This window comes from Macaca nemestrina, chromosome 14 (genome assembly GCF_043159975.1).
Source record: "Macaca nemestrina isolate mMacNem1 chromosome 14, mMacNem.hap1, whole genome shotgun sequence".
Lineage (NCBI taxonomy): Eukaryota > Metazoa > Chordata > Mammalia > Primates > Cercopithecidae > Macaca > Macaca nemestrina.
In genome coordinates this window covers 2,786,136-2,813,911 of record NC_092138.1, presented here as the reverse complement: position 1 = coordinate 2,813,911, position 27,776 = coordinate 2,786,136, and positions in this window count along the sequence as shown.

The window sequence follows — 27,776 nt, the reverse complement described above, 5'->3', positions numbered from 1 at the left end:
ACCACCTGCCCTCATGTGTATCTACTGAGCAATAGGAAGAACTGCTGATCAGATTTTTTTCAAGTGTAAAAACAGCAAAGAAACAAGGGACCCCTCCTTTCAAAGGCAGAAGCAGGAATGTTTTGCTCCTTGGTTAAGCTAAATCTGGGCATGATACCAGCTTCATGGCCCTTACCTGGACCCCCACCTACTGATACTGAGGGGTTTGTATGGTTCCAAGAATGTTTCAGTAAACAATCTTTTTGTGCAAGGTACAGTCACCTGTAAGTTAACAGAAAACCCTGTTCACCTGGTTTAAACAGTTAAATCTCACAGGCAAGGATCTGGAAGAGAGAGCAGATTAGGGTCAGTCCGCTCCAGGGTGTGTGGTGCTACCGGAACCGCCTACCTCCATCTGTTGGCACTGCCATCCCCAGTACACGTCCTGCCCTCAGGCTCGCTCCTCGCTGGTCCTAAGGTGACCTCACGTCAGTCAGGACAGCACCAGTGGAAGGAGAGCTGTGAGCCTCTTCTCTCACTTTTTTATGTGGGTGCGGAACTCTTTCTCAGGGGCTCCCAGATTCCTCATGGCTCCATTGCCGGAATTCGGTCAGAGGCTCCCCCTAAACCAAACGTGATAAGGTCAGCGTGACTTCATGGTGACTTTGCTCCTAGGCTGGAAATTGGGTCACCGTCTCTTAGCAGACATGGGCCAAAGCAAGGCTCCAATGGCAAGTAAGTAAGGGTGGAGGCAGGGGCACAGCTGCTGTGGAAGAAACAGCAGTGTGGGCTGCGGATGGCCTCAGTTTCTAGGTGGGCCCAGCCAATGAGCGTTCCTTCCGGGGAAAGGAACATGAGGTCATTGTGGGGCAGGAAGTGTGGGGACCAAATCCATGCACCCCGTGGAACACAAAGCAACGAGGAAGGTGGACCAGCCCACAGCTACCAAGCTGGGGAGATAGGAGGCTGAGACCCCTGCATGCCCCCGATCCCAACTGAAAAAGAGACTCCTTTTAGGTGACAGATTCTTGGCTTGACCAACATTTTTTCATGCCCCTGAACCTTCCCCACGGCCCATCTGTGCACTTCCTCATAAAGTGCAGTTTAGCAAGAACCCTGCTAAGTCAGTTTAGTAAGAACTCCCCGCCCTCAATATCTGATCACCCGCAATACCCAATCAGGTTTGTCACCCTCCACCATCCCCCAGGTGATGCCTCATCAGCCTGGCCTGTCTTCAGCAAGAATCCTATTAGGGAATAGGTGTAGCCAGAATCCCCCAGTCCTGCTGTTTCCTCTTAGTAATTTTCCATCCACTGGCCCCCACCATGCCCTTGGTTATAAATTCCCACTTGCCCACGCTGTATTTGCAGCCCAGTTTCTCTCCTCCACTAAGAAATCCCATTGCCATGGGCCCTACACCCATGGGACTCCATAGATGCCTCCTTCAGCAAAGTCTCTTGTACGGGGCTTTAATGAGTGTCACTGAATATTGTTTCTCTGTTATGTAAGAGTGAGAAAAGGGAGCCCCACCATGTGGGGCATAACTGAAACATGGATGTGCATACATTTCAGCTGATGATTCATTCATTCAATAAGTACTAATCAGGCACCTCACTGTGCCTGGAAATGTGCTAACTGCTGGACACAAAGATTGTAAATTTATAGATCATAGATCTAGAGGAAGACATGCATATACTTTCAGGTAAGTACAGAGTGCCAGGGCAGAGCTCTGGGTAGGCCCAGAAAAGTGACAGACAGCACGTTCCTGTGGGAACAGGATCATGCCACAGAGGGGCTTCGTGTGACCTAGGCCTGAAAAATGGTTATTTACGTATCAAAAAGTGGAGAAAAGAGCATTTAGAACATATAAACATGACCCCAGGCTGAAAACTTAATGTCTATGCATTTTAACACTATTTCTATGTCACCTGCAAATTTGTCTACGGTTCATTTTATGACGTGCAAAGACAGGCTGCCTTTCTGCTCAGTCTGGACATTAGTTGAAAAAACACCTAATAAAATCAATCAATATTTGGCATAAAAATCAAGCACATCTAGTCCCATGCCTCCTGAGGTTGCCTGCCAAGATTCTCCCACAGAGGAGAAATTCTAGTAATTTCCAATGCACCACTGGCTTTTTTCCCGAGTCTGCCAGAAAGCATCTGTTCATTCATGACTTGTCAGTAGGTTTATTCCCTTTAATTTTCACTTTGTGGCATAGAATGTGTAAGTAACAGATGAAAGAAAAAAAACAGTTGCTGCCACTCCGTGATAAGGTCTTTCTCTAGACCAGGGGTTCTCAATCTGGAGGGTTTTCCCCTCAGGGGACATTTAGCAATGTCTGGAGACATTTTTGATTGTCATGACTTGGGTGGGAGAAGTTACAGTTTAAATTGCACTCTTATGTTCACTCACTTTTAAATGAAAGACCTCTTTCTCCTCGTGTGTGTGTGTCCACGCGTGTCTCCCCACACATGCGCATGTACCCTGAAAATAAGGAGAGGCCTTCTATTCACACATCCCTCCCTTCTCTAGCAGGAGCAGGACAGACCTATCCCTTGCCTCGGCTACCTGTGGTGTGGGTGCAGTCCCCTTTCTCGACTGGCCATGGGTTCCCTTCGTGTGGCAGGTGCACAAATGATGATTCCTTCAAGGAGTGAATTTTTGGGATCTTTGCAAGATCTTCCGAGCCCAGGGCCTCGTTTCTGCAAAGTTCATTGGTGTGGAAGATCCTTTCCAAACTGACGTCACATCTCTCCCCAGCTTCTGACCCAACTTCCTTCTGCAGAGATTCCCTTACTCAGTAGGCATTTGTGTGAAGATGGTGGAGCCAGCAAGATGGCTTAACCTCAGCCTCCTGCTGTGGCGCTGTTAACTCCATAGCCATTGCGTGGACCTTTGCCATGACCCATGCTAGAAATGGCTGCTCTTTGAAGACTGCTTTCTCAGCTCTCCATGTTCTCTTCTTCCCTTTTCTCCAGCCTCAGCAGCTCATCTTCTCTGCCAGGTGTGTAGCTTAGCAACTTCCCAGTGAGGTACTCACTCACCCATTCCGAACTTTAGGGTTTAGGTTCCCAATCTCCAGGAGTAATCCTTTCTCCTAGGGCTTTATCCTTTGGCTTTAGGGAGATGAACAAGACTAGGATCTTTTCAGGAACTCCCCAACTAGGTGACCATTCCTCCACCCTAGGTCCTGCTCTGATGTCCACTGTGGGACAAGATTCTGGGGGAGGGTTTGTTCTCCTGAATTCAGGACTCCCACCAAGCCTGTGGGAACCAAGGTGTCCTGAGAGGTGGCAGTAACTGGAATGCCTTGTTCTTAGCTCTGAGCCTTACCCACAAATTGGCACAATTTTTTTAAAAGTCTCTCCTGACACCTAATGCCTCCTGTTATTCACAAAAGCGCTAATTGAAGAAAACATTGTTTTCCAAAAATTTCCAAAGATTTACATATTCCTTCTCTACCTTTCACTTCAATTCAGCTATGTATTCATATGCAAAACCTAGAACTCTTAGAACAAAGGCTTTCCACTCCTGTCTCCCTGCATTCAGCCATGGCTGTCAGCAATCTGTCCAACATGAGAGGGACCAGAACCTCCATCATCTCGCTCACAACCTCCAGCATTTCCAGTAGGCCACATGTGGTACAAGACAACCGTTGAGCTTAATGAACCTCTTTGTTAGGTGTCTGATGCCTGATGCATGAAGCTTCCTGTCATGCTGCTTTTCCATTCTAAAATGTATGTGCTTGGGCGAAGGGTGGAAGGATAGAGAAGGTAATATAATCACATAGCGATAACCTCGTTTAGGTGTTTTACAGCTTTTACTTTTCTAAAAGTAGACAATGCGAAGTGTAATTAATGAGTGCAAGAATTTTTATAAGTATTATAACCTTTCTCATTATGTTCAGAAAATAAATCTATTGAATAGATATATATTTTTGTTCTTGTTTCACACCTGTCCAGTCAATTGATTTTCTTTTTTTCTTTTTTTGGGGATGGAGTCTTGGTCTGTCTCCTAGGCTGGAGTACAGTGGCACCATCTTGGCTCACTGCAACCTCCACCTCCCGGGTTCAAGTGATTCCCCTGCCTCAGCCTCCCAAGTAGCTGGGATTACAGGCACACACCTCCACGCCCGGCTAATTTTTGTATTTTTAGTAGAGGCGGGGCTTCACCGTGTTGGCCAGGCTGGCCTTGAACTACTGACCTTAAATGATTTGCTTGCCTCGGCCTCCCAAAGTGCTGGGATTAGAGGTATGAGCCACTGTGCCTGACCAATTGATTTTCTTTTGAATTGCATTTAAATGCTGTTAGGTTAAAGTTTTGAAAGAATGGCGATTATTAAAAAAAGTCAGGAAACAACAGATGCTGGTGAGGCTGTGGAGAAATAGGAACACTTTTACACTGTTGGTGGGAGTGTAAATTAGTGCAACCATTGTGGAAGACAGTGTGGCGATTCCTCGAGGATCGAGATCCAGAAATACCATGTGACCCAGCAATGCCATTACTGGGTATACACCCAAAGGATTATAAATCATTCTGCTGTAAAGACACATGTCCACGTATGTTTATTGCAGCACTATTTACAATAGCAAAGACATGGAACCAACCCAAATGTTCATCAATGATAGACTGGATAAAGAAAATGTGGCACATATATACCATGGAATAACATATTCCATAAAAAGAATGAGTTCATGTCCTTTGAAGGGAAATAGATGAAGCTGGAAACCATCTTTCTCAGCAAACTATCACAGGAACAGAAAACCAAACACTGCATGTTCTCACTCATAAGTGGGAGTTGGACAATGAGAACACATGGACACAGGGAGGGGAACACCACACACCGGCACCTGTTGCGGGGTGAGGGAGAAAGGCAGGGAGAGCATTAGGACAAATACCTAATGCATGTGAGGCTGAAAACCTAAATGACAGATTGATGGGTGCAACAAACCACCATGGTACATGTATACCTATGTAACAAACCTGAACATTCTGTATAGGTATCCCAGAACTTAAAGTAATTTTAAAAATAAAAAAAAATTTTTTTAAGTTAATAATAATTTTTTTTTTTTTTTTTTTTTTTTTTTGAGACAGAGTCTTGCTTTGTCTCCAGGCTGGAGTGTAGTGGCGCGATCTTCACTCACTGCAACCTTTGCCTCCCGGGTTCAAGCGATTTTCCTGCCTCAGCCTCCCGAGTAGCTGGGATTACGGGCACATGCCACCACGCCTGGCTAATTTTTGTATTGTTAGTAGAGACGAGTTTTCACTATGTTGGCTAGGATGGTCTCAATCTCTTGACCTAGTGATCTACTCGCCTTGGCCTCCCAAAACGCTGGGATTACAGGCGTGAGCCACCGCGCCCAGCCACAAAAAAAGAAAATTCTTTCTCTTTTTTTTTTTCTTGAGACAGAGTCGTGCTCTGTCGCTGGGGCTGGAGGGCAGTGGCACGATCTTGGCTCACTGCAAGCTCCGCCTCCCGGGTTCAAGTGACTCTCCTGCCTCAGACTCCCGAGTAGCTGGGACTACAGGCATGCGCCACTACGCCCAGCTAATTTTTGTATTTTTAGTAGAGATGGGGTTTCACCGTGTCAGCCAGGATGGTCTCCATCTCTTGACCTTGTGATCCACTCACCTCTGCCTCCCAAAGTGCTGGGATTACAGGCTTGAGCCACTGTGCCAGGCCAAAAAAAGAAAACTCTACTAAAAAATAATAAAAGAATGCAATCAACTTCTTCCATGGGCACTTAAAGTACTAAATTTGTTATAGTCAAAGCACTCACTTTGGTTTTCTTGAACAGACTTTTTCCATATAAAGTATTTATGTTAATCTCCCATTGCACAGGTTGTCTCTTGATTTTTTGTTTCCTTTGTTGTGCACAAGCTTTTTAGTTTCATATAATTTCACTTGTTCATTTTTGATTTTCTTGTCTGTGATTTTGATGTCATGTCCAAAAAAATCATTGTCAAGGCCAATGTCAAGGAGCTTTCTCCTTCCGTTTTCTAGGCATTTTATGGTTTCAGGTCTTACATTTAATTCTTTAATCCATTTTGAGTTAATTTGTGTGTATTATAAGGGTCCAATGTTGTTCTTTTACAAACCATGTAATATCCAAAATATATGAGAGACTCATGCAACTAAAGCACAAGAAAACAGCCAATTTTAAAAAATGGTTTGTAAAGAACATGAACAGATGTTTCTCAAAGAGACATACAAATGGCCAACAAGCAGCCAGGTGTGGTGGCAGGTGCCTGTAGTCCCAGCTACTCGGGAGGCTGAGGCAGGAGAATGGTGTGAACCCGGGAGGGGGAGCTTGCAGTGAACCGAGATCGCGCCACTGCACTCCAGCCTGGGCGACAGAGCAAGATTCTGTAAAAAAAAAAAAAAAAAAAAAAAAAAAAAAAAAATTAGAACTACCATATCATCCAGCAATGCCACTTCAATTAGGATCTCAAGGAGATATCCATACTGCCATGTTCATCGCAGCATTATCCACAATAGTCAAGATATATAAACAGCCTAAATGTCCATCAATAGATGGAGAAAGAAATCACAGTTTGTAGTATGAAAGAAAAACTAATCTCGAGACCCCAAAATTAGTAAGCCAAGGGAAAAGTCAATCTGGGAACTATGTCAAACAAACTTACCTTCCATTTGATTCCTAAATAAGATAGCCACAAAGATAAAAGCTACATACCTCCCTCACATTTTGCCCACAAGGAAATTCCTTGTGGACAAAGGACAGACAGAATTCAAAATCATTCCTCTGAGGCTCACCTGAGACAAATGCATATCTGATTGCTTCCTCTGCCCTATTGTTTATGTAAAAATGCAGATTCACTGAGCCAGACTAAATTGTGTAGTTAGTACAAAGCAGATCAAGGACTCAAAATAATGCAACCTTTTAGTCCCTTATCTCTTCTAACCTGGAAGCCTCTTCTAAACCTGGAACCTGGTCGGGGCGGGGGGAGGGTCCAAGTAAGGTGGAGTTGTCCCACCTTACTGGACCAAATCAGTGTACATCTTACATATGTTGATTGATGTTTTATTTCTCCCTAAAATGTATAAAACCAAGCTGTGCCCAGACCACCTTGGGAGTATGTCATCAGGACCTCCTGAGGCTGTGTCACTGGTGCATCCTTAACCTTGGTGAAACCAACTTTCTGAGTTATTTTGGGTTCATAGTACATACCATGGAATATTATTCAGCCTGAAAAAAAAGAAGGAAATTCTTCCAGTTGCAACAAAATGAGTGGACCTGCAGGGCATAACGCTGGGTGAAATAAGCCAGACACAGAAAGAAAATACTGCGTGATCTCACTTATATGTAGAAGCTAAAATAATCACACTGGTAGAAATAGAGAATAGAATAATGGTGATCGGGGGCTGGGGGTTGGGGTAAATGGGAAGGTGATGATTAAGGGTATGAAGTTTCAGTTATACAAGGTAAATAAGTTCTGGAGATCTGCCATACAGCATAGTGCCTATGGCTAACAACACTTTACTGTGTAACTGAAATTGCTAAGGAGGTAGATCTTAGGTTAAGTGTTCTTACCAAACAAACTGAAACAGTAATAATAATAAAGAGTCAATGGGAAACTTTGGGAGGTGATAGATACATTTATGGCCATGATGGTGATGTTGGTTGGTTTCATAGGCATATTCTTATTCTAAACTCATCAAACATACACATTAAACATGTACGACTTTTAAAAAGTAGCAAAACAGAAACAAAATATTTATGCTAGATTTTCCATGGCAGTAAAGGCTGCCCACTCATGCTCAGGTCTGTCAAAGCTTTAGCCACCAAGTGAATATGTTTATAACTTATGCAAATCAGGTGCCTGAAAATCTGCTCAAATATTTTGATAAAAGTAACTAGAAGCCCGAGTTTGCATCTTTCCATTTTCTTCGCTACGCAAAATGTAGAAAGAATATCATCAATACATTAGAGATATTGACACTAGTAACCAATTAGAATCTGATTGTGCCTAAATATTGACTTTTCTCTCTGCAGTCTTGGATTTTCTTCATCACCAGCGGCTCATTTTTTGTCTCACATGGGATTGTTTCTCACAAAGAACCAAAGTAGAAACATAAAATGTGGCTGTCTTAGTGGCTTCTAATGCAGAGGTTCCATATGCTATGAACAAGTCATCTGGAAAGGAGAAAGGAGAGTGGGATCCCCAGTGTTCACTGAGGAGATGGGCTCTTCTGGAGCTGAGGATGGCCTGATCTCGAAGGGTCTTCAAAGCCACGCAGAGAACTCAGTCATGTCACTGGCTTGAAGTGAGAGTCAGTGTTACAGACAACCAGTGAGACTCACAGGTGAGTTCCTAATGGAGATACTGCTAAGGCATCATCTTCCACTATGCTGTGGATTAGAATTTCTCCTAGAACTTATCTCCAAAAATTGCCATTCTCTCCTTGATTAACAGGTATGTTTTTAAATTGTAGCCAGTTGGGATCTTATACCTGACTCTTGTTCCTTATTCACTCTGCCTACCAAGAATGCAGTACTAAATTGCTCTACTAAAATCAACAGCTGTAAAAGTTTTTATAGACTGTCATTGTGGGTACCAACTTGCTCTAGCTTTTTCTTACTAATCAATCCTCATTTTATCTTTGTCCTAATTTCCTTTGTTTAAACTTAGAGTGCATCCAGAGTGACATAAATTGTCTAATATTTAAAATGATATGGAATATAAATATATTGAAAAGCATTTTTTTCCTTTCCTTTTGTTTTTTTCTTTGAGATAGAGTCTCACTCTGTCACCCAGGCTGGAGTGCAATGGTGTGATCTCAGCTCACTGCAGCTTCCACCTCCTGGGTTCAAGCGATTCTCCAGCCTCAGCCTCCCGAGTAGCTGAGATTACAGGCATGCGCCAACACTCCCAGCTAATTTTGTATTTTTAGTAGAGACGGGGTTTCTCCATGTTGGTCAGGCTGATCTCGAACTCCCAGCCTCAGGTAATCTGCCTGCTGCAGCCTCCCAAAGTGCTGGGATTACAGGTGTGAGCCACCGTGCCCAGCCAGTATTTGTATTTCATAAGGTTAAAAAAACAGTTATCTGTTTACCCTTGTGCGTGTAATATAAACGAACCAGTGGCACTTTGGAATCCCACATGCAGAATGAATAGAAAAAGTTTAAAATATTGGTGCAGGAGGCCAACCATTAGAATATCTAGAAATGAGATGATAAAGACATGGAATAAAGTAATAACTCTATAGTTTTTCCCAAAAATGTGCAATTGCTCTCCTAGAAGTATATCCATTTTCCAAATACTTCCTCTTTATTTTCCTATAATTCAGTAGGATTTAAGACCAACAGAACAACTGTCTATTTCTAGCATACTCAATCTTGATTCAAGTCATTTAGAATGTTATATACAGTTGGTTCAACCACCGTACTATGTCTGGAATTGTTTTCTCCCCAGTTGCAATTTTATTCTCATTTATGCTCTGCCTCCATTGGGAACACAGCTGGGGTAAGAATGGGAATGTTTACAGGGTGATCCAGACCAGGCCTGAGCGTGGTTCTGCTACTGGTTTTACCCCACGAATGCTCCAGCCACACCCACGCCCAAGGAATCTGTATGGGACATGGAAATCCAGCTTAAAGAAGTGGCCTTTATGTTTCTGCATGTTGTTTACTAGCGATGCAACACGGCCATATAGAGGAGATCAGCACTCTGCAGCAGGCCCCTCAGAAGAAGAGACGGAAGAGATGGGCCTCTCCATCGCAGTTAACCTGTCATGCCGAGCAAACATGTTCCTGAGCATCACTTTCTCAGTCAAACAGGGATGTTGGAGCACAGAAGCCAGGCAGACACAAGTGGTGTGTTCAAGTCAGAAGTGGTCTCACTCAGGGCCGGGGGTAGGTGATGTAACGAAGTACCGAGGGCACAGACCTTAGGGAGACACTCACTGTCACGGTTGTGCAAGTGCAGCGTTTCCTTAAATCTTGTACCCTATGTGTCTTGTCTTACCCCAGTCCCAAAACACATCTAACTTTTCAGCAAGAGATAACCGAAGTCAGTCATATAAATAGCAGAAATGAGAAAGCCAAGAAAAAGAACAACTGTGTTGAAAAGACGTGTGGTAAGAACACACAGCATTTGAGGTAACAACGAGACTTCCTCCCGATAGGGATTGCGGTTTTCTCTGCATCCAGGTTGGGAAACCCGAGCTCAGAAGAGATAGTGGAGACGGGGTTCAGAGGCTTTTGCTTGCTTGTCCTAACTCTTGCTAGCCAGAAACACTCTGCAATTTCACTTTTTTAACCTTTGAATTCATCCCATTTTAGTCCCCTTCTTATGCCTTGAAAACACTGAAGATGAGAAGGTCGAACCTGATTAAAGTCATGTTTTTCTCTGTTGTCATCATCCACCATCAATAGACTCTGACGCTGTGACCTTGCGTGGCCTTTGTTGTGAGTTTCAAGCTGAAGAAAGTTAGTGGGTGTCTTTCCCATTCCTGTTCCTCAGTTGCGGTTTTTCAAAGTCAGTAGACATGTTTGATAAAATCCTATCAAAGAAGTCATTATAGACATTAGGGTGTCTTTCTTCCTTTATGTTTTTCATCTTTATTCAGTGGTCGTGTGTGATGATCCTTCTGCTCCTGGCCATTTTTTTTTTTAATTTGTTTTGAATTTCATGATGTGCCATTCACGAGTGACCCACAGTTCCAGATGGTTGATTAAAACCCCCTAGGCTCACACTGCTCACTGTTGACACATCCCTTGAGGTTTTTTTGGTTTGTTTGCTTTTTGTTTGTTTTTGGTTGTTTTTGGTTTTTTTGTGAGACGAGTCTCGCTCTGTCGCCCAGGCTGGAGTGCAGTGGTGCGATCTCGGCTCACTGCAAGCTCTGCCTCCCGGGTTCACACCATTCTCCTGCCTCAGCCTCCCAAGTACCTGGGACTACAGACGCCGCCACCACGCCCGGCTAATTTTTTGTATTTTTAGTAGAGATGAGGTTTCACCATGTTAGCCAGGATGGCCTCGATCTCCTGGCCTCATGATCTGCCTGCCTTGGCCTCCCAAAGTGCTGGGATTACAGGTGTGATCCACCACGCCTGGCCGACACATCCCTTGAGTTTTGAATGAGATCAGTTACGTTCACCTCCACTGTATTCTGTCTTCTTGTCTTGCTCCCTTCATTATTTACTCTTCTGCCCATTGATTTAAGTCGATAACTACTCTGCGTTCTTTAATATTATTACCCACACTAACACAGAATAACATTTTAATGATCAATTTTTAAAAGCATTCTCCTTTAAGGTATAGACTCTTTTCATCTGCTAAACATGTATTTCCACAGAGCACAGCCATATTTCACCTAATTAACCCACAGCACACATACAACTGATAATTCAGTCTCACATTCGGCTTACTGCCTTTTAAAAGCTGTCTTAGAGAGGGATTCTTATTAAAATTAAGAAGAGTTTTGAATTTGAAATATGATCAAGTCCTAAATGTTAGAGCTGGAGGAAAGTGTGTGCGTTATTTTATTTGAACTCTTGCGTTGTATACATGGAGACCAAAGTGCTGGCACATGCTCACTGCAGGTCAGTCAACTCAGTAGAGCCACCGCCAGACATCCAGTCTCCCAACCCCCATTCCAGGAGCTTAGCTCTGAGAAAAGAAAAACAAAACAAGACAGAAAATTGTAGTCAATGTATATAATGGACTCATTGTACATATATTTATGCACAACATGTAGAAAGAAAGTACAATAAGGTTGACCTTAACTATCTTAAATAAATAGAAAAGAGTTCTTAAAATGTACCAAATGGCAGAATGCATCATAGTAGAAAATGTATTTATTTAGCACATGAGTAGGAGATTTTCAGATAATTTGCTTAAAAGGCAGGCTCTTAATACATTTTGAACATATTTCACAAAACAAGTTTATCCGAAGAAAAACTCATAGTAAGATACAAAAGAGGATATTGTTAACAACACTGAACACACTGAGATAGCTTTCTGTTACTGCTGCTGTGGAGTAGACCAGAAAAATCAGCTTATGCCATTGCCCAGGATGTTTATGATAATTATTTAAGAGAAGCATTGACTGGGGGAATGCACAGCATCTTATCTACTTTGTAATAGCAGTGCTTAACAGGATGTCCCTGGGTAATACAGAGGAGACACTCTAACAACAGTTATTGAATGGATAGGATAAAACGCATAGATTAGAGAAACAGACCTCCAGAGCTCAGAACAAATGGTAGAGAAAGGGGTCAGGATGTAAGGAGATTAATAAGCTTTGGGGATTAGGGTGGGAAGTAAAAATAAGTTTCATCTGCTTCTTCATTAATTTTCAGTAGAACCAACCCTGCTCGTGAAATTGGATTAAGATTTCAAGTGGAAACTATCAACTTAGAGGACTTAGAGTGTCAGTGTGGTGATGCACTCACAGGATGGGGCAAAGCTAGCACTCATGTTCAACACTGGAGATAGTCTCTACTGGTAAATGTGGGAAAATGTCCTCAATCCAATTTGAATGGGAACCATGTTGGGAATTCCTGGTACATCATATATAGAAAAATAATTAAGATTTCCTATTAGGCGTTTAATATCTTACAGATATTATAGGAGAGGTTTTGAATACTCATCTATGCCTGACAATACTCAAATAATATATTTTAAAATAGCAGCTATAATTTATTGCTCGTGTGCCAAGACAGTGGACAGTGTACCAAGAAGCCCTGTAATAAATATTTTATATGAATAATCTAATTTATTTTTCTCACTAAATTCCATGAAATAGATATTTTATTCACTTTATTTTGAAGAAGAGAGATGAAACAGTTGCAACGTAGAATGTTAGGAAGTATCTATTTGTTTATAAATTTATTATGAAGATAGCCCATACTCAGCAGAAGTTTGAACCACTGGGGGCCAAGATGAGAACATCTTTCATTTTTGAGATGTGTCCAGGAGCATTTCCCTGGACTGTGAGAAGAACCATGCCTCCTTTCTGTGCTGGGAAGGCCAGAGTTCGCCTGAACCGTGAACTTGCCGGGTGCAGGCCTAGGGTTGCACTCAGAGCACTCTCCAGAGAGGAGAGCGAGCGGCCCTGCTCTGCCTGAACTCTGCCCAGCAACACAGTCCAGCTGTCCCAAGAGTGCAGCTCTCAACAGTTACTCCTCCATATGCCGTCACTGCTTTTCCAAGTGTCGGTCCTTTGGAAATTAGTTCCTGCTATCTTATGCTCTTGAAGGCAACATGATTTTGTTTCTATAAAGAGAGGCAAAGTATAGAGTTTATTCTTAGTTAAGTTGGCTTTTTCTCCAATTAATTTCACTTAAACTTTATTTATTTTGTACTGGCTTTGTATTAAAATAAATGTTTCTGGAATTTTTCACACTCAGAAAAAAATGACATTCGTATAAGAAATAACATTAGAGTATTTTGATTTAAAATACTTTGAAACTACATTTTATTAAAATATTTGAATCCTTTAAGGCACAGCCTAGCACCTTAATAAAAAAAAATAGAATGTTTACCAATATTGCTGGTTATGCAACATAAATGAATACAAGCTTACTGTAAGAAAAAAATTTCAACTTTTAGGTTCAGGGATACATGTGCAGATTTGTTACGTGGGTATGTTGTGTGACTCGGAGGTTTGGGTACAAATGATCTTATTACCCAGGTAGTGAGCATAGTACCCAATAAGTAGCTTTTCTACCGTTACCCTCCCTCCTTCTCTCCCACTTCTAGGAGTCCCGGTGTTTTTCGTTCCCATCTTTATGTCCATGTGCACCTGATGGCTTGCTCCCACTTATGTGTGAGAACATGCGGTATTTAGTTTTCTGTTGCTATGTTAATTCACTTAGGGTAATGGTCTCCAGCTGCATCCATGTAGCTGCAAAGGACATGATTTTGTTCTTTTTTATGGTTGCATAATATTCCATGGTATATATGTGCCACTTTTTTTTTTATTCAATCCACTGTTTATGGGCACCTAGTTTAAACCAAAACAGCATGGTACTGGTACAAAAACAGATACATAGACCAATGGAACAGAAGCGAGAACCTAGAAATAAATCCACATACCTACCACCATCTGATCTTTGACAAAGTTGATGAAAATAAGCAATGAGGAAAAGACTCCCTATTCAATAAATGGTGCTGGGATAACTGGTTAGCCATATGCAGAAGAATGAAACTGAACTCCTACCTTTTACCGCCTACAAAAATTAACTCAAGATGGATCAAAGATTTAAATGTAAGACCTCAAGCTATAAAAATCCTAGAAGAAACTTTAGAAAATATCTTTCTGGGCTGGGCGCGGTTGCTCAGCCTATAATCCCAGCACCTTGGGAGGCCACGGTGGGCGGATGATGAGGTCAGGAGATCGAGACCATCCTGGCTAACACGGTGAAACCCCGTCTCTACTAAAAATACAAAAACAAAATTAGTTGGGCCTGGTGGCGGGTGCCTGTAATCCCAGCTACTCGGGAGGCTGAGGCAGGAAAATGGCGGGAACCTGGGGAGCGGAGCTTGCAGTGAGCCAGGATCGTGCCACTACACTCCAGCCTGATGGAAACTCCATCTCAAAGAAAAAAAAGAAAAAGCCATTGTCTTACATCTCCCCTTAGGCAGGTATTAATGGAGAATCTTAGTTTTACACTTGGCTGCCCTCACACGGAGCTACAGTGTGATACCTGTCACAGGCAGTGGATTCACAGGCCCATTAAGAAGTGCTCCATTTAATCTGAAAGCAAAGCCGAACACGTGAGCACACATTACACAGGTAGTTATGCCCTGCAGCATGACAACAGCAAAAACCTAACTTCAAATGTTTAAATCATTGGCAATTTAGCTGACTGTATGTTCTGAGGAATTAGGTCATAAGTGAGTAAAATATAATCATAAAATATTTGATAAAATATCCAACCTCTATCTTAAAAGCAATGAAATTCTGATGTTTTAGGGGAGTTTTGTTTGTTTTTTCAAATGACCAACTATAGATTGTTTGGACAATATAATTAGTGGATATAGACCTTCTGTAATACAAAGTAGTTCATTAACTTTTGAATATTTTTATTTATTTATTGACAAATAAAAATTGCATATATTTATCATGTAAGACATGTAATATTGGAATGTGTATACATTTTGAAATGGCAAAATTGAGCTAATTGACATATGCATTACATCACATACTTTTTTGTGGTGAGGAGACTTAAAATCTACTGTCTTAGCAATTTTCATTAGTATAATTTTTATATTAACTATAGTATAGTCACCATGTTGTGCAAGAGATGTCTTGAACTTGTTCTTTCTCTCTAACCTAAATTGTGTATCTTTTTTTTTTTTTTTTTTTGCAGAGTCTCGCTCTGTCACCCAGGTTGGAGTGCAGTGGTGCGATCTTGGCTCACTACAAGCTCCGTCTCCCGGGTTCAGGCCATTCCCCTGCCTCAGCCTCCCAAGTAGCTGGGACTACAAGCACCCACCACAATGCCTGGCTAACTTTTGTTTTGTATTTTTAGTAGAGACGGGGTTTCACCGTGTTGGCCAGGATGGTCTCGATCTCCTGACCTCGTGATCAGCCCCCGCTCGGCCTCGCAAAGTGCTGGGATTACAGGATTACTTGCAAATAGAACATTAAAAATTATTAAATGTAGATTAATTGACATAAAAGTCTACACATGGGCATATCTGTGCATGTCTACACATGGATATACATATGGCTAAGTGTGTGTGGATGGGCAAGAAGGAAGAAAAGAAAGAGAGAGAGAGAGAAAGCAAGCACTAGTGTAGCCTTGCGTAAATAATGTTTAGGGAGTTTACCTGGCCGGTTTGTAGATTAACTTTTTCTACATAAAACCGACAGATATAAATATAAAGGCCCGGTTGCTCACACTGGTAATCCCAGCACTTTGGGAGGCTGAGGCGGGTGGATCATTTGAGGCCAGGAGTTTGAGACCAGGCCGGCCAACATGGTAAAACCCTGTCTCTACTGAAAAAAACAAACAAACAAACAAAAAAATTAGCTGGACATGGTGGTGGGCACCTGTAATTCCAGCTACCAGGGAGCCCGAGGCAGGAGAATCCTTTGAACCTGGGAGGTGGAGGTTGCAGTGAGCTGAGATCACGCCACTGCACTCCAGCCTGGGCGACAGAGCAAGGCTCCACCTCAAAAAAACAAAACAAAACAAAACAAAATACCTGACAGAAGATTGTTCTTTAACTTCTTTTGCTTTTCTCACTCTCTTGCTGTTGAGTCTCCACTGGATTCCTACAGTTCGTAGGAACATACATACCGAAAGCATGTCCTTTGTCACACAACACGACTTCACCTTCACATCACCCTCTAAATTTTATGGGAAGAGATCTCCAAATATTGCTCTAATATGAAAGGTGAGACAGCTGGGGGAAATCTCAATAATGGTGTTTTTTTCTTCTTATAAATCATCATTTAATTAAAAACGACTTGATATTAGGTTATTTAAAACATAGTAGGATGTGACGATAAGCTGTGGTTTCAGGGTTCAAATGACAGCAATATTTATTTATGTTTTTAAGACTGGAAGACATTCACAATATTTTCTTTGAAAGATTGATAACACATTGTATTGAAAAGGCTGAGGGAAACAGGCACTTTCCTATTTTTGTGGTGGGGATCTGCGCTAGCACAACCCCCACGGAAGGGAACTCAGCATTATCTAACAAGACTGCATACTCGTTTAGTATGTTACGGCTGGCAGCCTGTCCCGAAGACACAGCCGCAGACATACGGAACAATGGTTGGGGGAAACAGGAAGGAAGGACGAGGAATGGATTTATCCAAGTTTCCCTTTTTCACAGTTTTCACATTTGAACCGTGTCAATATCTTAGACATTTGGAACCGATTTCTGCATGGCACCTTCCTAGACCGTGAGGGGGAATATACTGCCAGATCACATGAAATGCTCAATAATATTTTTTCTTGCCTGTTATTCTAAATTCTCATTGCAATTGATGTATTATATTTGTTCATTAAGCAGTATCCCAGCAGTCACAAGTTTCCAGAGCTCACCGATTTGACCTCAAAATGAGAACACTGGCCTTGATCTCCTGGGAATGTTTGTCTCAGCATAATTTCGGAGAAGGTGCTGATTTCCCAAAAGACGTAACTTCATATAGGATTGAAGCAGCTTATTTCAGAAGCATTCCCATTAAACACTGATGATGCCATCTCTTAACACAAGCTCGTATTAGGAGTTCAGCAGACAGAGAAGGAAGAAGCTGGGCCACCCTCCTTCCCACATTGCTGTTCCTCCCTCACAGTCTGTGGTGCCTCCTGGGGTTGCGTGTGGCTGGTGACAGAGTGGTGGTAGGGGTCCCCCTCTTGGGTTGTAGTTCAGCGTGGTCTAAGCCAGCAGGGTTCCTAACACTGACCACAGGCCTCCCTCCTCTCCCTGCTTCCCCACACTTCACTGACTGCTAGAAAAGAGAGTCTTTGCACTACTCAGCCTCGATCCATCTCTCCACCCTTATCAGCCCACTAGCTGTTGCCTCATGTTAATTAGAGCAGGAGCTCAAATCTTATGAGTTAAACTGTTGTATCTTGTTTAGTAAAATGAAGTTTAGAAACTCTAAACCAGAAGGAAGAAGTAGCTCTACAGTACAGAAGTTTGTCCACTTCCTTTACATCTGTAACAATCTCATGTCCATCACTTTCCCTTTTTATAAAGTGATATAACTGTAACCTTATTCTACAATATCTCCCTCGCGCCTGTAACGCCAGCACTTTGGGAGGCCAAGGCGGCGGATCACGAGGTCAAGAGATCGAGACCATCCTGGCCAACATGGTGAAACTCCATCTCCACTAAAAATACAAAAAATAGCTGGGCGTGGTGGCGCGTGCCTGTACTCTCAGCTACTAGGGAGGCTGAGGCAGGAGAATCGCTTGAACTCGAGAGGCAGAGGTTGCAGTGAGCTGAGATTGCGCCACTGCACTCCAGCCTGGTGACAGAGTGAGACTCCATCTCAAAATAAATAAATAAATAAATAAATAAATAAATAAATAAATAAATAAAATCCCTGAGTAGATATGAAAGAATGTCTTCTCATTTTGAAGGAAAAAAAGAAATTGAATTTAACGAATTAAACAAATAAACAGATGTTCTGTATAAAGCACTAGATCATTTACCAAAATGTTTTCTTTTTCTTTCTCTTTCTTTACAGAGAATATTTGCTTTTCTCTTTCTTTTACCCACAGCTAAAATAATCACCAAAATTTCATAATCAAAATGGAAGTAAAATCAATGTGTGTGCCTAAATCCATTCTGCTTTTTTTGGCACCTCTGAAAAATACAATACCTACCTATGGTTAATTTCCAACCTCACTTTTTACTTGCCATTGATTATAATCAGGATTGGCAGCAACCAAATAGTAAAATGGCTAAGTCTTTAGAAGAGGAAGAGTGAACAGTCATTCCTCCTTTCATCTCAGATTTTAAACAATACTTTCCTCCCTTCAGTTAAAAACAAATCTTTCCCCCCTTGAGTTAAAGATTTAGCAGCTGTCATGGTTAGGACACAGGTGACGTGTGAGAGGAGATGAGTGGGAAGACCCAGGGTGGGGCTGACTCCTCTCCAGATTGTGTGCAGGTGGAAACGCCATCAGTCATTGCTTCCTCTGGACAGACTGATTTTTGTCTGTCCCTTCATAGATGCCCATGAGGTTACTCAAAGCCCACATCAGATTTCCCTGCCCGGGAACTCTGTTTCCAGGACTCTTCAGCCCACATCTCTGACCCACTGTTGCTCTTGCACCAGGCTTTCAATGCTGATCACTTCCAATCAGGAATCTTCACTTCAGCAAACTGTAGTGCTTGAGGGCCTCCTGTCCTCTGCCCTTCAGTCAGTCGTTTCCATCTCAAAAACAATCACAAGGGAACTGAGACACACAGCCAGTGTCTTATGACATGATTTTCCCCCTTCCTTCCTATTTCCACACCAGACACAGGCCAATATAGTTGCTGCTTATTAAAAGTTTGTGGGGGCTGGGCGCGGTGGCTCAAGCCTGTAATCCCAGCACTTTGGGAGGCCGAGACAGGTAGATCCCGAGGTCAGGAGATCGAGACCATCCTGGCTAACATGGTGAAACCCCGTCTCTACTAAAAAAATACAAAAAACTAGCCGGGCGAGGTGGCGGTGGGCACCTGTAGTCCCAGCTACTGGGGAGGCTGAGGCAGGAGAATGGCGTAAACCTGGGAGGTGGAGCTTGCAGTGAGCTGAGATTCGGCCACTGCACTCCAGCCTGGGCGACAGAGCCAGACTTCGTCTCAAAAAAAAAAAAAAAAAAGTTTGTGGGAAGAAAAATAAACGTAGATAGTAGTTTCCCTAAATCCCAAATGTTTCTACAGACTCTCTTTCAATTATCAATTTGGGAAGGGCATTTTGAAGCCGGACCTGGAACTTTCCAGGAAGCTGGCTTAGACCATCCTTACCTGTCCGTCCACTACTAGAGCAGCCTCCAGAACATCGGCTTCAGAGGTCGTGAGCGCTGTGCACAGCGGTGCAATCTTCAGGTTGTTGGCCCAGGAAATCTTCCAGGACTCGCTATTCCCGTTCTTCAAACGCCTGCAGGCAGTGGCTAAATATTGTTCCCACTCAATTTGTCCCCCTATCTTGGAAATACATTTTCATTTTCTTATGTTTGTATTTAATTGTCTGTGTTCAGGCTGAAGTACCTCAGTACGTAGCTGCAAACCTGTAGAACGATGCCATATAAAATAGTTAACATCCTCTTGGCAGCACTCTCAGCCTCTCCATCCCGCTGAGAAAGAAGTTGACATACCAGGTTGGAGATCAACACAAACTCACCAAGAACCTACACTGTTCTAAATTAAATGCTCATCACACTTTAACCGAGAGTGATACCTAAGTAACTTTAATTGCTGAAGTCGCCTTCATGGAAAGCCCTCAGGTAGCAGCAATTATAAAAGACACATTTGTGGCCAGGTAAGAGTCTATCCACATCAGCAGAGAACACAATGACTATCATTTAAGTACTTCAGTGTAACAGAAACAGGACACACACTGATGCATGCATTAAAACACTTATCATCCATGACCTGTGATGGCATCTGATTTGGGCAGCTACATTTGGGGAGTGGAGGAAGGTGACTCAGCCAGTATGTGGCTTAACCAAGGCATGACAGGGTAAGGAAACACCCTGAAAAACCAGAGTGAAGTGAATCAAAATACTTGAAAAGACTTTCTGTGATTCTGAGGGCTCCAGGATTTCCCCCATAGTCCCTGGCTTCACTTTGACACGGAAGTCCAATGGTTCTGAGATTCCCAGAACATCTGTTGCAGCAGTTAGAATCACCTATCTTAGTTCTCCCTAATCCACAGAGTGTGCCTGCTGAATTAACTGCTCTTGACACAGAAGTGCTTATTTCAGAAGACTCTTGTGTGTGCCACGGTCAATCAGAAAAACACAGTATAGACTTCTGGCTTCCTTCACCAACCTCAGTCCAAGGACAGGTTATTTCTGATCGAAAAATCTCCTCAGACTTGTGACTCCTCCAATGTAAAAAAATAACAAATGTTGCTGTTCCTTTAGGACAAATGATGGATTGACTTTATGCTTGATGCTATTGGGCCAGAAAATACTTGCTTGTAAGTGTGACATTCGAGGTGTTATCCTGGTCAGCCTATGGATGAGATGGGGCCAGAAGCTCACCAGGCTTTCTTCTTTTCTACAGGTCCTTTTCGCTAGAGCTATTCCTTTTCCTTGGGATCTTGGCAGTTCACCACCACCATTTAGTTTTCTAGAAAATCCATTCATTATCACAAATGTTATTTACTTTCTCAGGGTTATGCTAGAATATTGTTTAAATCTGTGACAAAAGAAACTCAGGCTCCTTCTGATGCTTACATGTGTGACAGAGGAGTTTTGTAAAATATCAATGCATAGGCATTGATCAGAAATGCAATATGCTATAAAGTTTGCCTCTACTGTCTGATACCCTATCATTAATCTGCAACAGGATTGTTTAAAAACTGTTACAAACTGTTAGTGCCCCATTCTGTAATCTCTCTCTCTCTCTCTCTCTCTGTCTCTCTGTCCACTACCTCCAGGCCATTTGCTCTGTAATGACAGCCACAATCACCCTTGGTTCTTTTGGCTGTAGTTTCAAATCAACTGCGACTGAAGGTAGGGTTATTTAGCAGGAGAAACATTGGCCTAGAAAATATATGTATCCAGGTATTTAACTTCCTAATGTTTTCCATTCATTAACAAGGCTTATATATATTATTTGCCAAAACCTATTAGTTTTTGCAGTCTGATAAATAGAGACAAGAGTTATATGGTCAAATCCCAACTGCCAGGACTTGAATAAGTTATTGAGAACCTCAAGTTAGTTTGTTTCTTTTAAATTTTTGTAGAATTAGCTGACTTTCAGGTTATCTGTGCACATTAGAACAAAGGAGTATATAATTGGCAGAGGAAAGACTAGAACATGAGGCAGGACCATCTCATTCTTATTTACTCAGGACACAGCCCAGTGACTTTAGGTCCTCAATAATAATTTTGTGTATAAATGAATAAATGTTTGTGGTTGACACCTTATAAATGTCAACTGTTATTATCACTTAATAGATCATTGAATGTCTAATAGAATTTCATGAAACATATAGTTAAGTTAAATCAGGATTTATCTGGGATAAGCTAAGAATTATTGGCCTCAATATTTAATTTACAATCATGGATATATCATAAAAAGAGTATTAGTGTTTTAGAAGTACTGTATCCATTTGAAGAATGATGGGTGACTAAATGGTCATGGGTTTTCCTCCCTATGTCTTGCTGCGTGCTGTTCCAACTCTCCTGCAATATGGATCAGACTCTGAGCCTTCGTATGGTGAGACTCCCCAGTGGATGCTATGTCTAAATATGATGGGCAGTCATGGGTGCACAACCTGCGGCATGTAGACCACCATACATCTGTTACCCCTCAGCCCCCGCAATGACCTGACCCATCCACACTAAGCAGAAGTCTGTCTTCGTCTTTTATTTTTCTGGTTTCCCTATTTTCTATTTCTCTCCTTCAGTACAGCTTTTCCCTTTGATGTGTTGTACTTTTTTCCTGCTATACCTTAGGACAGCTAGTGGTATTTTTGGACGCTATTTACCCAAACATGGAATACCTCAGGGCTAGGAACATTTTAGGGTCTTGGTCTATATTTAATGTAGTCATGCGATAAATATGTAGCTAGTATCAAAATAGATAAAAGCATTGAGGTTACAAAGCTTGAATCTTACATGGTATTTGATGACCTCAGTGTTGAAGAAAATAGGCAAACGAGTAAGTTGGTGGCCCCAGCACGTCTGGTAAGGGCTGGAATGCTGAGAGTAGTGAGGAAACCGAGAGGGGCAGGTGTGCAGAGTGATGAACCTCAATAACCGGGTGGTTAGCAGTGAGCTAGCACTCATTTTATTTTGAAAGAGATTTTCCTATCATGCCTTTCCCCAGATAAAATCATTCAATGGCTCCCCACTGATAAAAGAAAAACTTCAGCCAAATTAAACTTAAAGGAGTTTAATTGACTGGGTGCGGTGGCTCACGCCTGTAATCCCAGCACTCTGGGAGGCCGAGGAGGGCAGATCACGAGGTCAGGAGATCGAGACCATCCTGGCTAACACGGTGAAATCCCATCTTTACTAAAAAAATACAAAAAATTAGCCGAGTGTGGCGGCGGGCGCCTGTAGTCCCAGCTACTCAGGAGGCTGAGGCAGGAGAATTGCTTGAACCCGGGAGGCAGAGGTTGCAGTGAGCCGAGATCACGCCACTGCACTCCAGCCTCGCGATAGATCGAGACTCCATCTCAAAATAAATAAATAAATAAATAAATAAATAAATAAATAATAAAGGAGTTTAGTTGAGCGATGAATGATTCGTGAATCAGGCAGCCTTCCCAGCCAGAGTAGGCTTCCAGACTCCAGCTCAGCCACATGGTGGAAGAACATTTATGGACTGAAAAAGGAAAGTGACATACAGAAAATGGCAGTGAGGCAGAGAAACAGCCGGATTGGTTACAGCTTGGCATTTGGCTTATTTGAACATGGTTCAAACAGTTGGCTACATTTGATTAGTCAAAACTCGGTGATTGGCACGAGTGTAGGCTACGGTCTGCACCTCCACTTGTTACAGTTCACCATGTACGGAAAAACCTTTCGGCCAAACCTAAATCTGAAAGGAGGCAGCTGCAGGTAAAACTTGATTTAATACCATGTTCCCTTGAGTAAATTTTAAAATGTGTTTCTTTTCAATGTCATCCAAAGTCATCTTCCATATGCTCCCCCTCCCCCGGCATCCTCCCAGTCAGGCCTACTGCCTACTGCTACCCACAGCCAAATAGCGCTCTGCATGGGCCTGCACGTATGCTGCTTATCTGCTAGTCCTGACCCTTTAGCTCATGCCTGAAGGGACTGTTCCTCACGTTTATGTGGATGGAATACTTCAAATCCCAGGTTAAATGCTACTTCTCCAGGAAGCTGGTTTTAATGTCCCCAGAGTGATTTCTCCATAGAGAAATATTTACTTCTCACCATTTGTGCCAGAAAATGTGACACTCACTAGAACAACCCTGAAACATGGTGTTTGGAAAGAGGAAGAATTAAAGGGCGAACGATGAGGAAACTTTGATTTCTGGGGGGCCACAGGGTCACCCCTGATATGAAATTGCAGCTGTGTTGTGATCAGTTTCTGAAGGTAAAAGCTACCAGTGGAACTCAGAAACAGTGATAGACCAGCTTCTAAAGAGTTGATCCATTGGATGTACAGGGAAGTGCAAAAATAATAAGCAAAATGTGAAATATACAATCTCTTGGTTCTTATTATCTATAATAGCTAAAATGAGAGAAAAAAAAAGAGTACTGACACCAGGTTCAGATTTTGGTCAGTCTGAGATATGGCCACTAATCTCAAAGCCGTCCTCGAAGGGAAGAAATATGCTGGGATAAGAGAGATTGCCTCTGAAATGTCTGATCATCAAAAAGAGAGTTCAGGTAAGACAGGGAAAATCAAGAAACTACTGAAACCAGGGGATACAGCATGAAGAAGTTATATCAACAGTTTATGGAAGAACCTTTACTAAAATAAATGTAGGAGTAATTAATTCAGAGGCAGTTTATTTGGTTGTGTGTGTGTGTGTGTGTGTGTGTGTGTATGTTTTGAGACGGAGTTGAGCTCTGTCGCCCAGGCTGGAGTGCAGTGGCACAATCTCGGCTCACTGCAAGCTCTGCCTCTGGGGTTTGCGCCATTCTCCTGCCTCAGCCTCCCGAGTCACCATGCCTAGCTGATTTTTTGTATTTTTAGTATACGGGGTTTCACTATGTTGGCCAGGCTGGTCTTGAACTCCTGACCTCATGATTCACCCACCTTGGCCTCCCAAAGTTCTGGGATTGCAGGCGTGAGCCACCGCACCTGGCCTCTTTAGTTTTTGAATACTACAGAATAGAAAAGCATGTCTGGGTTGATACAAGATCCACGGCTCATTATGGAACAATCACAGATCACCACACACGATCCAGACACATAGCAGGTTGCTCCCTAGGGAACAGTTAGCCTACTTGGCTAAATAAAAGACACTATAAAGTTGTTTACCCTGAGGAGGACTATCCTATTTCCCCTATAGATGCCCATTGGAACATCCCAGGTGAAGGGGTTGGTATGTTTTGTGTGCAAGCCATGCTGGATTGGCTTAATGATGCTCAGGATATTCATCCATTGTTTATTTCCCTTATGCAGGGCGTGGGTAATGCTATGATTAAGGGGCTCCCTTTGCATAATCACTAAATGTAGCTTTATTGCTGCAAAATCAAGCAACAGTCCAAAGAGCCCTATGGATTTGCTACTTCTGCTTCCCCTTATGTGTCTTACAGATACACACAACAACAACAACAACAACAAATAATTAACAAGAAAAATGGAGAAAGAGAAAAGAGTCAAGAGATTCATTTTAACAGGGTGGAAAACTTTAGATGGCTATTAAGTTCATGCAATGAGTGGATACTGTGAGGCTGCAGCAGCCCAGAGATGGGCTGAATTACATTTATTGCTTTGTACCTTCCGAGGCACAAAATGCTCATAAAGATTCTTCTTTTTGCCAACAAGAGAGACACAGACTACAGATGGTTATGGAGCAGAGAAGCTGGGAGGAAGGCCCTGTGTGGATGGCATTGGTCCTGGGGGTGGACGAAGGGGCATAGACAGGACTAGACACTTGTTGGAGACTTGACTTTGCTTACCCAGAAATAGATGCAAACGCTCAGAGACAACAGAACAGATTATTCTGCATGTTTTGTTAGTTCAGGAAACACTTTTGTCCTAACAGTAATGGTTTGATAGAGAATTGAAATGGACAACTAAAACACTGGTCATCGGCCGGGTGCGGTGGCTTATGCTTGTAATCCCGGCACTTTGGTAGACCAAAGCAGGTGGATCACATAAGGTCGGGAGTTTGAGACCAGCCTGACCAACATGGAGAAACCCCCATCTCTACTAAAAGTACAAAATTAGCCAGGCGTGGTGGCGCATGCCTGTAATCCCAGCTACTTCAGAGGCTGAGGCAGAAGAGTCGCTTGAACCTGGGAGGCAGATGTTGCAGTGAGCCCAGATCATGCCATTGCATGCCAGCCTGGGCAACAAGAACAAAACTCCATCTCAAAAAAAAAAAAAAAATGAGAGAGCCAAGGGGGTGGTCCCACTAGATGGATTCCCCCACTTTTCTGAGGGTCCTAAGGAAGAGGTAGGGCAAATGTTGTGATGAGTATGCAGTTCTTACAGGGGAGTCATGACTACAGCTTGCTTTCTTCCCCACGTCACCTCAAATTTCTTTCACCTACCTGCTATGGTTGTCTCGGGCCCAGGACTGCAAAATACCAGAAGGAGGGATAATTCCTAAGTAAAAGCTGTAACTGCCTTTAAACCTTCATGTTAAAATTCCTAAGGACCAGGTGGGGTAGATTGTGTCTTTACCCCATCTGGCAAAACTGAGGTTGGCAGGAAATGCAGATGTATCGCCTAGTGGTTGACACGCCCCCTAGTTCTGTGTCTCATCCTGTGTGAATGGGAGTCCACTGGGTGGAAGGCACTTGCTAAGCTTGTATTGCTGCCAGGAATCTAGACCAGCACAGTGGCTGAACCTAATGTGCTTTCTAAATGTGGAAAAGATTAGAAACTCTCATAACTGGTGAGAAGAAGAAACACTACTTGATTATAACAATGAATGTTTGGGTTACACAATGAGGAAAATCCAATATTATATTAACACTTTAAGAGGGGCTGAGGGCAAGAGATGATACTGTCTCTTAGCTTAGTGATTCCAGATGCTGGAAAGAGTGAACCCATGTATTGATGAAAGCACTCCTGCTTGTGGAACGTGACAGAATTTGAACAGAAGCTGCAAACATGAGTGATGTCCCTGGGAGACATTTTGGTTACAAAATATGATGATGGGCTGGACTAATTATTAATGACTGAATGAGATTCTAGTAATATGTCAACATTTTTTACTCTTAATTTTCAGATTATTTTACCATATTGCAATATGGTCAAACACTGGCATAGTCAGTAAAATTATAATACTGGTAATGACAGTCAAATATACTGGGAAATTGAGTTAAAAGCTTTTTATTCGTACCCTACAGTACCTCCTCCAAATTTTAGACATATAAAAGAACCATAGTGAAAAGCCACAGGGTCACCTGTTGTGTAATGAAGAACTAAACTGGCCTTTGTCCCTGGTTCCTGGACGACTCTAAAACTCTTGGAAATTCCTGAGTAGTAGGAGTGTCATTGTTATTCATGAGCTCCTTGGATCACACCTGAATCTGTGCTTAAGCAAAAGGTAGACTGTGCCAAAAAGAGCAGCCAAGTGATTGGAGAGTTGGGACACAAGATGTTAAGTTTGACCTCCAAGTCTCTGAGGGGTGGGGCTAGAGATTGAGTTAAAATGTGGCCAGTGATTAAGTCAATCCTGCCTTTGTGATACAGTCTCAGTAACAACTGGGGGCACTGAAGCGCAGGGAAGCTTCCTGGCTGGCAAACACGTGTATGTCCTGAGACGATGACACGTTCAGATTCCACAGGGAGGGGCATGGAGGCTCTGTGTTTGGGACCCTCCCAGACTTTGCCAAGTGTGTTTCTTCCTTGGCAGGTTCCAAGTTTTATTACTTATAATAAGACTGTGCATAAGTATTTCCTGAGTCCTTTGAGTTGTTCTAGAAAATTATCAAACCCGAAATGTGGTGCCTACATTTCTAGCCAGTTGTTCAGCAGTGCAAGTGGACTGGGGACACCGGAACTGTGGCTGGTGTCTGAAGGAAAGGCAGTCCCTTAAATCTGTGGCACCTGACACTGGCTCCAGGTGGTAAGCATCAGGACTGTGTTGCAGTGTTTGAATTACCGTTTGACGTAATTTTCTCATTATGTTACAAATTCCCACTGCAATCCCTGTAAGCTCCTTGAGGGCGTGGATTATATTTTACATTTCTTTGCCTTGGATGTAGTAAAAACTTAACAAGTGGATTAATAGTATGTTAAAAGGCATTTTCCAAGAAAAAGACTTGTTTTGCTAATTATTTAATTATCGAATGCTGTTATTTGTTCTAAAGATAGGGAATAGCTGAACTGAGGCCCGGGCGGTAAGGAGATAGGTTTGGAAGGTCGCTAGGCCTCTAGTTTTGGCAACCTGCTGTAAAATCCCAGCTCTAAAATGCACTAGCTGAAGGACCTTGGGCAGGTTATTGCATCTTTTTATATCTCAGATTGTTCATTTA